This window comes from Trichomycterus rosablanca, chromosome 5, assembly GCF_030014385.1.
Source record: "Trichomycterus rosablanca isolate fTriRos1 chromosome 5, fTriRos1.hap1, whole genome shotgun sequence".
Lineage (NCBI taxonomy): Eukaryota > Metazoa > Chordata > Actinopteri > Siluriformes > Trichomycteridae > Trichomycterus > Trichomycterus rosablanca.
This window is the reverse complement of record NC_085992.1, coordinates 28,090,323-28,103,631: the sequence shown is the minus strand read 5'-3', so window position 1 is coordinate 28,103,631 and position 13,309 is coordinate 28,090,323. Positions and strand designations below refer to the sequence as shown.

The following is a 13,309-nucleotide window of genomic DNA, read 5'->3' as shown; positions in this document are numbered from 1 at the left end:
TGATTTTTGTTCCTGGCCTTAGTTTAGCAAACCCCTTTCGTCTCTTTTCCAAGCTACAAACATGTAAATAAAGACATTTTTTAATTTTTTATTGAAACAGTTCTACAGCCCCGGTAATGTCTGGGGAAATATACAAGACAAGAAATATACAATAACAAGAATTAGATTGTTTTGCGAACTTTGATCGCTTGCTTATTGTTGATGTGCATTTTTGGATGTGTTATCACTTCTCGCGTGTGTTTTCGTGACAAAACGTAGTTTGGGAGACCAGACTGACTCATCTGCGATTCCTCCTGGTGATAGATCGTGTAGTGTGAACCCCCTATCGCCGATTAGTCTTGTAGTGTGAAATACACAAGGACTCAAAAGACTCCCGAGTGCAGGAGATCCAGTTGTGTAGTGTAAACTGAACAGCAATCTGAACATCTTGAAAGTCGTGTAGTGTGAACTTGGCATTATCTAGATACAGTAAATTGCCTATAAGTGTAAGTGAATAAAGATTATTGGGCAAGTGTGTGACACAATGAATTGGCCAGTGTGTTTTGGTAGGCTCAGGACATATTGCAATCTTTTAACAAACTATTGGAACATATTTAAGAAAAAGGATTACACTGAAAAACATAGTACAATTAAATTGGCTTTTTAAAAATGCATCTAGGTGTGAGTACATCAATCTGAGAGTGTGCTTTGCCCTGCAATGGATTGGTGCCTTCTCCAGGGTATGTTCCAACTTGGATAAATCATAGTGAGCTTAGGAAATACAAAAGGATAAAACAATCAAAAGTAAAAATTAAAACTGGTTTTAAGGATTATTTACTTTAAAAGAAATACCATTTAAATGTCTTTGTTTAAAAGCATCAACAATTTTCCATAACAGACATTTATTTAGTCCACGCTGCTTTTCCCAATACCTTATTTGCTTTGTTTGTTCAGTCGAATTTAATATAATGTTTTTTGACATTTGCCTATTTATACATTTCTACATCATATGATTAGTGGCTGGCAATGCAGCAGACATGAATTATTTTAAAGCTTTTAGTTGGCTGATCTTTTAAAGTAAGCCTGGTTTCAGCCTGAAAGAGCTGAAAGATCCAAAAACTCCATTAACCAGGTGGTAGTGCATGAATTAAAAATAACCCAACATGATTTCCCATTCAAGCCCTACTCTTACTTGCAATGCAAGCCCCCTCCATCCATGCCTCTGTTTCCTTCTCTTTTACTCTGATTATATCCACCTCCTGCACCAAGAACACATTGATACTCTCACTTTTTGCTGAATAGGTGCTGCCAATGAACCCACAACGCTGATGTCTTTACCGTTACCACCTCACTTTTGTGAGTATATGTTTCTGATGTGTGAATTAGACAGCAAATGGGAAATGTAGCAGAGACACCTCTGCCGAGTCTAGTTATCAAGCTGTCACCGAGCTGAAACGTACCAAAGCCTTGCTGGAGAAGAGGTGGAATTAGCATCAGGATCACACAGCACCAATTCACATGTGCTGAGCACAAAGTGTGAGTGGTAAAGTTCCACATCAACTAATAAACTCTAACACACACAGACAAAATCATATTTAAACCTGTGATTTGGCTATCGCTCTCTCTAAAGGGGTTAGAGTAAAATAGGGAACAGGTCATTATTTTATAGTGCCTCACACCAAAGGAAAGACAAAATTCAGTGTTTAAAAAAAGTATTTGCCCCTTCAAACCGTTGTAAATTGTATAATTTTAGACTGCACCTTTAAGCACAAATCAGAAAAAGTTGGGACAGTATGGAAAATACAACAATAATTACATTTACTTTGACCTTTTTTTAATTGCAGATTGTATGAACCCAAGATATTTCATGTTTTGTCTGGTTAACTTCATTTCATTTGTTAATATACATCTATTTTTACATTTCAGGCCTGCAACATCTTCCTGATTTGAGGAAAACACAAAGGCTTTAGCTTATCAAAAAATGTTTAAAAATCCATTTTTTATGTGTTTATTTTTAAGGCTAGATCAGTGCAACAAATGACCCTATACTCATTAAATTTTATGATTGTCAAAACCATTAAAATGAATTTTAAAGAGTGTATTGAGTCAGGATATGGAATTTCCAGAACTCTTCCCACTATCTCCAAGAAGGCTGAATACTCTGAGCTGCTGCTGGGCTCATATGCACACACAACAGGCAAAGGTTTTCTCTCTACAAGCCGATGCCACATTGAGGCCACCTGTATGGCAGAAGACTTGTGAGTATCTTCACACCCAGGACCTCTCACATTGTGCACCTCCTAAGTAGGAGGGCAAACCTATGGAGGATTCTGGTTCCAGAGCTCACATTGTGTGTAGAGATGAGCCCAACTATATCTAGCTGGCATCTCTTAACCTCCTGCACCAGCTCCAGCTCCTTCCCTCAGTGAGGTTACATTCCATGTGCCAAGAGCCAGTTTCCACACCCAAGATCGATGCAGCCAGGTTCCCCTTTGCCCACGACCTGTGCATGACATGCAGTTACTCTGGATCTTGTGGGTGGTGGGTCCACATGACTCAAAAGACAAAGGCTTGCTGGAGGCCCTTGATGCTGGGGAGGCTGTCTTGGCTGACATTCTCAAAAAAGGAAGACCAGGAAGTGTGTGCTAAAATTGGGGCATTACACTTCTCAGCCTCCCTATGCCAGGGTTCTGGAAAAGAGAATTTATCCAATAATGGAACCTTGGATTTAGGAGGAACAATGCAGATTTTGTTCTGGTCATGGAACAACAGATCAACTATTTACCCTCTTGCAGATAATTGAGGGGCCATAGGACTTGGAGAAGGTATATGACCAAGTTGTCCAGATATTCTGTGAGGGGTGCTTCAAGAGTATAGTGTCTGAGGCAAGCTGTTCGGTCCTTGTACCATCAGTGTTTGAGTTGTGGTCACATTCTCTGCAGTAAGCCAGGTTTGTTCAGTGTAAGTGTTTGGCTCATCAGGGCTGTGCTCTATCTACACTTCTGTTCTTGACATTTGTGGACAGAGTGGCAAGGTGTAGCCTGGGACGGGGGGGAGGGCTTCCATTAGGAGGTTGGGGAGGTATCATCTCTGCTATTTGCAAATGAAATTATCCCACATGAAAGGGGTTCAAGTATCGCGGGGTCTTGTTCACAATGATGAAAAGAGGGTTCGAGAGATTGAATGTAGGTTAGGTGCAGGGTCAGCAGTAATGCCGCTGTACCAGATTGTAGTGGTGAAGAGGAAGCTGAGCTGTAAAGCAATGCTCTCAATTTATCGATCAATCTAGGTCCCCACTCTTACTTATGGTCTTAAGCTTTGGGTAGTGACTAATAGAATGAGATCACATATACAAGAGGCCGAAATTAGTTTTCTCTGGTGGCTTGCTGGGCATACTCTTTGTGATCAGGTGAGGAACTCAGTGATACAAGAGGAGCTTGGAGTAGAACCACTTTTCTTTCATGTGGAAAGGAACCAGTTGAGGTGGTTCGGGCATCTGATAAGAATGCCTCCTGGACTCCTCCCGGTGAAGGTATACCAGGCACAGCCAGCTAGGAAGAGGCAACGTGGTTGACCCAGGACCCGCTGGAGGGATTATATCTCCTGACTTGGTTGGGAACACCTAGGGATCCCAGCAGAGATTCTAGTAGACCTAATTAAATTCTAATTATTCTATTTATTAGTTGTTTTGCATTACATAACAAAGGAATTGTTTTCTTTGTTAGGTCTGTCAGTAAGGTAGAGTCTGTCTACCAAACTAAATAAGTCAAAGATCTAATCACAGATCTGGTGATAAAAGACCATCTCAAAGGCACTTTACATATCGTAAAGCTCTGTTAATTCACCATAAAGATGTGAAGATCTTATTAATCTAGAACTACTCTGTCTAGGTTGGACTGCACCTCTAAACTTGAAAAAACACTTGAACTTGTAAAGAACTTGCTAAAATAGCTAATGTGACACCAGCTGCCACTGTGGTTTAGTTGCAGAAGCCAATGGCTTTGATTAAATTAATCAACCAAATCAAACTTTTTTAATTTAAATGACCACTGACAGGTGAAGTGAATAACACTGATTATCTCTTCATCACAGCACCTGTTAGTGGGTGGGATATATTAGGCAGCAAGTGAACATTTTATCCTCGAAGTTGATGTTTTAGAAGCAAGAAAAATGGGCAAGCGTAAGGATTTCAGTGAGTTTGACAGGGATTAAATTGTGATGGCTAGACGACTGGGTCAAAGCATCTCCAAAACTGCAGCTCTTGTGGGTCTGCAGTGGTCAGAATCTATCAAAAGTGATCCAAGGAAGGAACAGTGGTAAACCGGCGACAGGGTCATGGGCGGCCAATGCTCATTGATGCACGTGGGAAGCGAAGGCTGGCCCGTGTGGTCCGATCTAACAGACGAGCTACTGTAGCTTAGATTGCTGAAGAAGTTAATGCTGGTTCTGATAGAAAGGTTTTAGAATACACAGTGTGTCGCAGTTTGTTGAGTATGGGGCAGCAAAAGGGGGACCAACACAATATTAGGAAGGTGGTCATAATGGTATGCCTGATCGGTGTATACATAACATTGTGAAAAATTATTTAGGAGTTATGTAGCATGGTTGCAGGTTTAAAGGTGGCAAAGGTGGCTTTACCAGATACTAAACAAGGGAGATAAATTCTGTTGATATTTCAGTTTCTATTTTTATTCAATTGAGTATAAACAACAATCTAAGCTTTTTCAAACAGATACAAATCGCAGGTTGTGTGTTATTTATGTAAATAAGGGGTTGTCAGCTAAATAAAGGGTTGGCAGTTGAATAGTTTTTTTAAAAACATGGTTAAATAGTCTAAGAAAGAAAAAAGCATATAAATAGTAAAAAAAAAAAACAGTAAGTAAATGCAATTAGTGTAGCCCCATCTCCAAACCTAAAAAACAGCACAGTAAGGTGCACAACCATAGCCTGCTTTATTTTTAATAGGCACTCCATCATTCTGCCTGCCGTCCGTTTCTTTTCCCCCTCCACTGGGTCGCTCAAACAGATGGGCTTTGTAAGGCTCAGTGGCACATTCCAGTGCTGCAATCTGTCTCCACGAACCCCTGATCAAATCTGAAGAAAAGCTGCATCTTGTGCACATTGCTGCACATATGTACCGCCTTAGCTTGTGCCTACGTCAGTGAAATTAAAATCACTGGAACGTTTTAGCAACTGATGGCATATCAAAGAAAAAAGGAAGAATAGAGAATTGTTTGTGAATGATACTCTCTACCACATAAACATAAAGGAAAAAAGAAAAAGATCTTGGCCATTTTAAATATACACCATTACAAATATGTTTATCTAAATCCAGCTGAGATGCTGCTTATGGATTAATTCTCTGTGACCATAGCGTTCACCCTTTAACAACCTTAACCGAGAGGATTCTGTTTCATTGTTTGACACTACACCAAACTTAAATGATTTTTTTGGAAACTAAAACTGTGAACTTATCCTCCCTTTGTGCAATTTAATGTCCTAACACTCGCTGACCCATTCGCTATTGCCAATTTAAAAACTGTGCTGCAAAAAAGGATTTTGCCCATTTATTTTGTTTGATTTCTTTTTCCCTGAGCCCTGCTGCTATTTCCTCTTCAGCTGCATTAGGTAGACAATAGAGATATGTAATGGAATCGACCCTGATGTGTCCTGAGTGGCAGGGAATGAAATTAACGGTGCCTTTTGCATTTTTCATCCGTTCTGCACACTGAAGTTGTAATACGTGAGATAGGGTAGCAGTATGATATGTAAATGTGTTTTGATCTGGCTGTGAATATGGTTGAAGAAGTCATAAAAGATGCAGGAAGCCATTAGAAGTGTATACAGAATTTACAGAAATAAAGGATATATGAGAAATAAGCCTCACCGGGTGCCACTGGGAGTTATCCAATGAAAACACCTGAATTATTAAAGAAAAAAAGAACAACTTTATCAGTGAGTACAGGAGTGGAATAAGTTCTTCCCCTCTTCAGCTTAAGCTAAAGGCGAAAAAGGGGGTGAACGTTACCCATCATTTACAAATTTATTTATTGGTCATTTACTGTGTTTTGCTAATAAAAAGTATGGCAGAAATGTGGAAACTATGGCTAATGCTGTAACAAAGGTGACTAATAATAAGAGTCAAGATCAACACCTAGAAACACAAGTTACAAATCAAGACCAATAAATGGTAGTTGACAGCATACACTGACAGCTAGACCTGGTCAAGGCAGTTCAAGACATAAACTAATCACACACACACCTGTCACAGACAGTTATAGGAGGAGGGGACCAATTCTGGCAGCATCCATATTATAAGTTGTGCCACTGTGCCACCAATTAACACTATATACACTTACTAGGCACACCACACTTTATGTTCAAAACGTCATCTATTGCCAATAGGAACATCTCTGAGATGAACTGGACCATCAATTGCAAGCCAGACCTTTACATCCAACACTAGTGCCAGGGAGCAAAAGGACTCACCAATCAGCCATAACATTAAAACCACCTCCTTCTTTCTACACCAACTGTCCATTTTATCAGCTCCACTTATCATATAGAAGCACTTTGTAGTTCAACAATTACTGACTGTAGTCCATCTGTTTTTCTGCTTGATTTTTTTACCCTGCTTTCACCCTGTTCTTCAATGGTCAGAACCCCCACAGAGCAAGTATAATTTGGGTGTTGGATCATTCTCAGCACTACAGTGACACTGACATGGTGGTGGTGTGTTAGTGTGTGTTGTGCTGGTATGAGTGGATTAGACACAGCAATGATGATGGAGTTTTTAAATACCGTGTCCACTCACTGTAAACTCTATTAGACACTACTACCTAGTTGGTGCACCTTGTAGATGTAAAGTCAGAGACGATCGCTCATCTATTGCTGCTGTTTGAGTTGGTCATCTTCTAGACCTTCATCAGTGGTCACAGGACGCTGCCCACGGGGTGCTGTTGGCTGGATATATTTTTGGTTGGTGGACTATTCTCAGTCCAGCAGTGACAGTGAGATGTTTAAAAACTCCATCAGCACTCAATCTGTGGTGGTCCTGTGGAGGTCCTGACCATTGAAGAACAGGGTGAAATGTGGTAAGTGGAGCTGATAAAATGGACAGTGAGTGTAGAAACAAGGAGGTGGTTTTAATGTTATGGCTGATTAGAAGCCTACACTGATGAATAATTATTCATTCCTTATATAAGTTCTTACAAGTATATTCATAATCTATAATAATAGTTAATATGTAGGCCAATTATATGTTCAAAGACAATTGAGAGAAATCTTTCTCTGTGTAGAGTAGGGACGCAAACCTGAATTGTATTAAATGTGTGTGACCTTGTACACTCAGATGGCACTGCATAAGAAACTGTCATGCTACTGTGATAAAGATAGCCACATGGGCTAATGAAACTGCAACAAGAAATGAACTTGAGAATCTGTTATGCAAAGAGAAAGCCATACATCACTTCTTTCATAAGGCCCAAGCTAATCTCAATATAAACCAAAAGACACTAAGTCTGTGTGATAAGTCTGTGTTTCAGATATTTTTGGAAAAAATAAATGGATGTCAAGTTCCCTTTATCCCAACAGTGAGCGGGGGTATAGGAGGGCATCAGTGTCCTTGGCATGTGTGACTTGCATATTGTGAAGGTACCACTGATGCAGAGGTGTATATTGATATGTCACATATGCTAAGATACAATTGCTGCAACTAAGTTGACTGCTTTTTCTGGAAAGTCTGAGGTTATTTTACCAAGACAATGCCATGTTTCATTGTGCAAGCACTGCAACAGCATGGCTTTGTAGACACATTTGCTTTTAGTTTCTGTTATTTTGGCCACCTGTATTTTGTTAATAGTTTTCTACTTATCAACCTGCATTCAGGTTCATGTATTCTGACCTTGCAAATGCAGGGCTTGCAAATGGGTGCCTGTGGTAAGGTAGGCCTGTTTTTAAAGAATGAGCCTGCGGCAAGATGGCCAATGAAACCGGTATATAAAGAGGTCTCCCAGCTGCAGCAAATTAACACTGATGAGGCGCAGCACCTGCTTGATCAAAGTGAACGTCAGTCATCTGTCCTATGTTAGCCATAACGGCATGGCAGGTGGGCATATTTCTGTAAACTGAGCCTCCACGGTAGATGGGCCTGTAAAAGTATCAAAATACCAATAACACTACTTAACAGTGCTTCGTTTTGATATAGTTAATATATAACTAATTATCTGATGTGCTTAGACTAATACGATACAATTAACATTTTACTGTACAACAACAATCCTGCACTAGAGAAACGAGACCGCGATTAGCTGCTGCAATCTGTGAGGCAAACTCACCTGCACAGTACACTGGAGGGGCCAGCAATTTTATAAGGGTAGCCATAGCTCTACAATTATTGACTGTAGTCCATCTATTTCTCTACATACTTTTTTAACCTGCTTTCTCCCTGTTCTTCAATGGTCAGGACCCCCACAGAGCATGTATTATTTAGGTGGTGGATCATTCTCAGCACTGCAGTGACAATGACATGGTGGTGGTGTGTTAGTGTGTGTTGTGCTGGTATGAGTGGATCAGACACAGCAGCGCTGCTGGAGTTTTTAAATACCGTGTCCACTCACTGTCCACTCTATTAGACACAGGTGTAAAGTCAGAGACGATCGCTCATCTATTGCTGCTGTTTGAGTTGGTCATCTTCTAGCCCTTTATCGGTGGTCACAGGACGCTGCCCATGGGATGCTGTTGGCTGGATATTTTTGGTTGGTGGACTATTCTCAGTCCAGCAGTGACAGTGAGGTGTTTAAAAACTCCATTAGCGCTGCTGTGTCTTATCCACTCATACCAGCACAACACACACTAACACACCACCCCCACGTCATTGTCACTGCAGTACTGAGAATGATCCCCGACCTAAATAATACCTACTCTGTAGTGGTCCTGGGAGAGTCCTGACCATTGAAGAACAGCATGGAAGGGGGCTAACAAAGCATGCAGAGAAACAGATGGACTACAGTCAGTAATTGTAGAGCTACAAAGTGCTCCTATATGCAGTGATGGCATAGTTACCTTGAAAAAGTAATCTGATTACTGATTACTGATTACTCCTTTAAAAAGTAACTTAGTTACTTTATGGATTACTTGATTTTAAAAGTAACTAAGTTAGATTACAAGTTACTTTATTAGTTATATAATGCGAAATATTTCAAAGATATTCATTTGGCTGCCAACTTGTGTTTACTGATGAGACTCAATTGAATCCCAGAACATGCTAGTGTGAATGCATGGAAAACAAATTTTAATTTTCTTTCAAGAATATGATACAGACTGACCAACACTATTACGCTAAATCAGCATTGAAAATTGACTTTACTTTTAATAGCCTTCTACAATGCTGGAGCTTCTTAAAACGGAAGATTGTCTTTTAAATAGAAGTGTTATTTACCTGCTATTAAATTGTTTTCCAACAAAATCCGCCCAATTTGGCGGATAATCGCCCAATCTGGCAACACTGGAATGCGCAGAGCCAGCTGGCGCTTTTACTCGTAGCGCGCCACGAATACTACTAAATAATACTACTTCTGTAACTGTGTTGGTGGTTGACATTTATGTTGAGTGTATTACTGCACTGTTTTGGTGAAGAACTACTCATCTGAGGTGCGCTGCTCCTGCGTGCAGAAATGCTTCCGCAAAAAAATTGCCGGCAAAGCGGTGGTGGGGGGGGCCATAGGGGTGGCCGAAGATTACTTTATGGTGGCCATGGCAACCACTGGCCACCCCCTGGCTCCGCCCCTGCCAAGAAGAAAGCAAAAATATCTTTTTACTAAGGAAAATTACAAAAATAGTAACGCACAGTAACTTGGATAAGTAACTTTAATCTGATTACTGGATTGGAAATAGTAACGCGTTAGATTACTCGTTAGTAATTGTTGAACTACAAAGTGCTTCTATATGGTAAGCGGGGCTGATAAAATGGACAGTGAGTGTAGAAACAAGTAGGTGGTTTTGATGTTATGGCTGATCAGTGTATATTGTCTATATACTGTACTTGTCTAACATGGCATATTTATTTTTTGATGCATGCTCAATAATCCAGGTACACAAATCCATAAAGTTGAATCTGTTCATCTGGACACAAGTTTGTTGTAGAGATACGTTTCGTCACTCAATCCGAATGACTTCTTCAGTCTGAGCTGTCGATTGTCTTAAAAACTAGAGAGGAGCAGATTGTACAAAGACTTACATCACGTCTAGATGAGCCCACTCTCCAACAGGTGATTAACTTCACGCAGAAGGCTCGTCTAGGACAACATGAAAAGTCAAAAACCAGGCAGCAAAAAAAGTTTGACTTGCTTGCTGCAGGACAGAAACACCAACAGACCATGGATGGCCGAAAGAGGAATGAAGGGCAAACACACGCTGGTGATGTGGACAAGTGGGTAAAAAACTTGTCGGACAGACAAACTCACACAAGCGGAGAAAGACATCTTGGCTAAGGGGTTGAATTTCGCTGTTACACCAAAGCAAGTCCCACTAGTGGAACTGATCACAGCCACAGAATCAGCAATCCGCAACAACAACATCTCCGACCTGGAAGCGGAACAGTTGCGGATGAAAGTGTCAGCTTGCCTGAGTAATGCAAAGCCTCCGCCATCCAACATCAGCAGAGACGAGAGGTATGCACTTACTACACTTAGTAAGGACAATAACATCATCATACTTCCTGCTGACAAAGGTAGATGTACTGTTCTATTAAACCAGATAGACTATCATGAGAAAGTGATGTTGTTACTTAGTGACACTAACACTTATGAGCTGCTGAAACGAGATCCAGGTAGTAGCTACAAGAAAAAGGTGATAGATTGTCTGAAAGTTTTAAAACAGAACAATGCTATTGACAGGGCTTTGTACTACAAATTATATCCGGGGGAGGCTACTCCTAGTCTGTATGGGTTACCTAAGATACACAAACAGGATGTACCTTTACGACCCATTGTTTGTATGATTAACTCTGTGACTTATAACATTTCTAAGTTTCTAGCATCGATTCTCAACCCGTTGGTAGGTAGCACGGAACATCACATTCAGAACACCATGGACTTTGTGGACAAGGTGAAGGGCGTCATCATTGAGATGGAGGAAACAATGGTCTCGTATGATGTTACATCCCTCTTCACGTGCATTCCGGTTGCTGAGGCAGTGGAGGTGGTCCGTAGGAAACTACAAGGCGACCCCACCCGGAGCACGAGGACCACCCTTACAACGGACCAGGTGTGCACACTCCTAGAACTGTGTCTTCAGTCCACCTACTTCTCGTACAGAGGACAGTTCTACAAACAGAAACATGGGTGTGCTATGGGGTCCCCCGTCTCACCTATTGTTGCAAACCTGTACATGGTGGAAGTGGAAAAGAAGGCACTAAGGACCTACTCAGGGACACCACCGAGTCATTGGTTCAGATATGTGGACGACACCTGGGTTAAAATAAAATCAGAGGAAGTACCACATTTCACGGACCACATCAACTCGGTGGACAAACACATCAAGTTCAAAAGGGAGGATGCAAGCAACAACGTTTTAGCCTTCTTAGACTGTGTAATTGCTAGTAAAGATGGGAGACGGTTGAAAGTAAATGTTTACCGCAAACCAACGCACACGGACCAGTACTTAAGGTTTGACTCCCATCATCCTTTGGAGCACAAACTAGGAGTCATCAGGACGCTGCACCACCGGACGAACAGCATCCCCACAGACACTACGGCCAAGGATAGAGAGAAATCTCATGTCAAGAAGGCCCTGGGTGAATGTGGTTATCCCAACTGGGCATTCGTAAAAGCGGGAAAAATGCCCAAACACAGCTCCAGTGGATCGAAGGGAGGAGAAGAACAACCGCGGGCTAAGCGCAAACCAGTGGTGATTCCGTATGTGGCGGGAGTATCGGAACAATTAAGACGGATATTCTCCAAACACCGTGTTTCAGTTGCTTTCAAACCCCAGAACACGCTACGCCAGAAATTAGTTCACCCTAAGGACCGGGTTCCTCGACACAAACAGAGTAACGTAGTGTATGCTGTTAGGTGCCGGGAGGATTGCCGGGAACTGTACATCGGGGAAACTAAACAGCCACTGGCGAAACGGATGGCCCAACATAGAAGATCGACCTCTTCTGGCCAGGACTCTGCGGTTTACACTCACCTGCAAGCCAGCGGCCACTCATTTAATGATGAAGATGTGCAGATCCTTGACAAGGAGGAACGCTGGTTTGAACGTGGAGTCAAAGAGGCCATTTACGTGAACAGGGAACGACCATCTCTGAACCGGGGAGGGGGCCTGAGAGTACATCTCTCACCATCATACAACGCCGTCATTGGAGCTTTACCCCAATCATGTGTGAAAGACACACATGGCCATTGTAATTAATGGTCATTGTGAATTTCATATAGACCTGATCACCAGTTCCATTGTTATGCAATGGGCGGTGATCGGTCGTTATGCAAATCAACTGCATATAAGGTTTGGGTATTCAACACCAGCTCAGACTGAAGAAGTCATTCGAATTGAGTGATGAAACGTATCTCTACAACAACCTTTGTCCAGATGAACTGATTCAACTTTGTGGATGGCATATTAATATTTTTTCTTAAGTGTAACAAATTTATGTCTTATTTTGGCTTCCACCATGTCCAGTGCTGCCAATTTTTTTAATAAATGATTCAGTAGAATATGTTACTCCTATAATAATCTGACACATCTTAGATCAGGTTTCTTTTTCCTGCAGAGCAATGGCTATACATTCCTGAATAATCTGCAGATCCGACAAACAGCCTAAAGCATTTATGGTATTACACTACAGGTAGGTCTCCCCAGAGAGGCCACTGCTGTGGATTAATTCACTTAACCATTTTGAATATGCTGAATTTGTGCTTTACAGGTTCAGCACACTGCCATTATCAAACCTGGTCATGTTCTTGGTTCAGGTTCATCACATCTGAAACATTCTGATGATGTGATGGATTTAACAATCACTGAACATCATTTGTAATGTGAATAATATTGTATGTGACAGAGTAAATGTGTTTCTGTATCTTTTTGAGCTGAATCAAAAAAGAGCTAGTAAGCAAAAGGTAGAGAGAGCTAGAGAGAGAGAGAGAGAGAGACTACAGTCAGAGGTGTAAATATCTTGACGACTCAGTTGGAGAGGTGACGGCACTATTGTGAGTTGTGAAATGGGCATAGTTGAGTCCCATGCTGAGGGTATGCACTTTCTCCCTTAGCTGTTTGGGTTCCAGGTGGAGAACTGAAGCCCAGGGATGCCCATCCAGAGGCAGTGCAGGTG

General features: G+C 41.4%; 1 pseudogene; it reads left to right on the top strand.

The window, feature by feature from the left end:
* The first annotated feature begins 10,355 nt into the window (after positions 1–10,355).
* Positions 10,356–13,015, top strand: LOC134315267 (uncharacterized; annotated as a pseudogene).
* Positions 13,016–13,309: the final 294 nt, after the last annotated feature.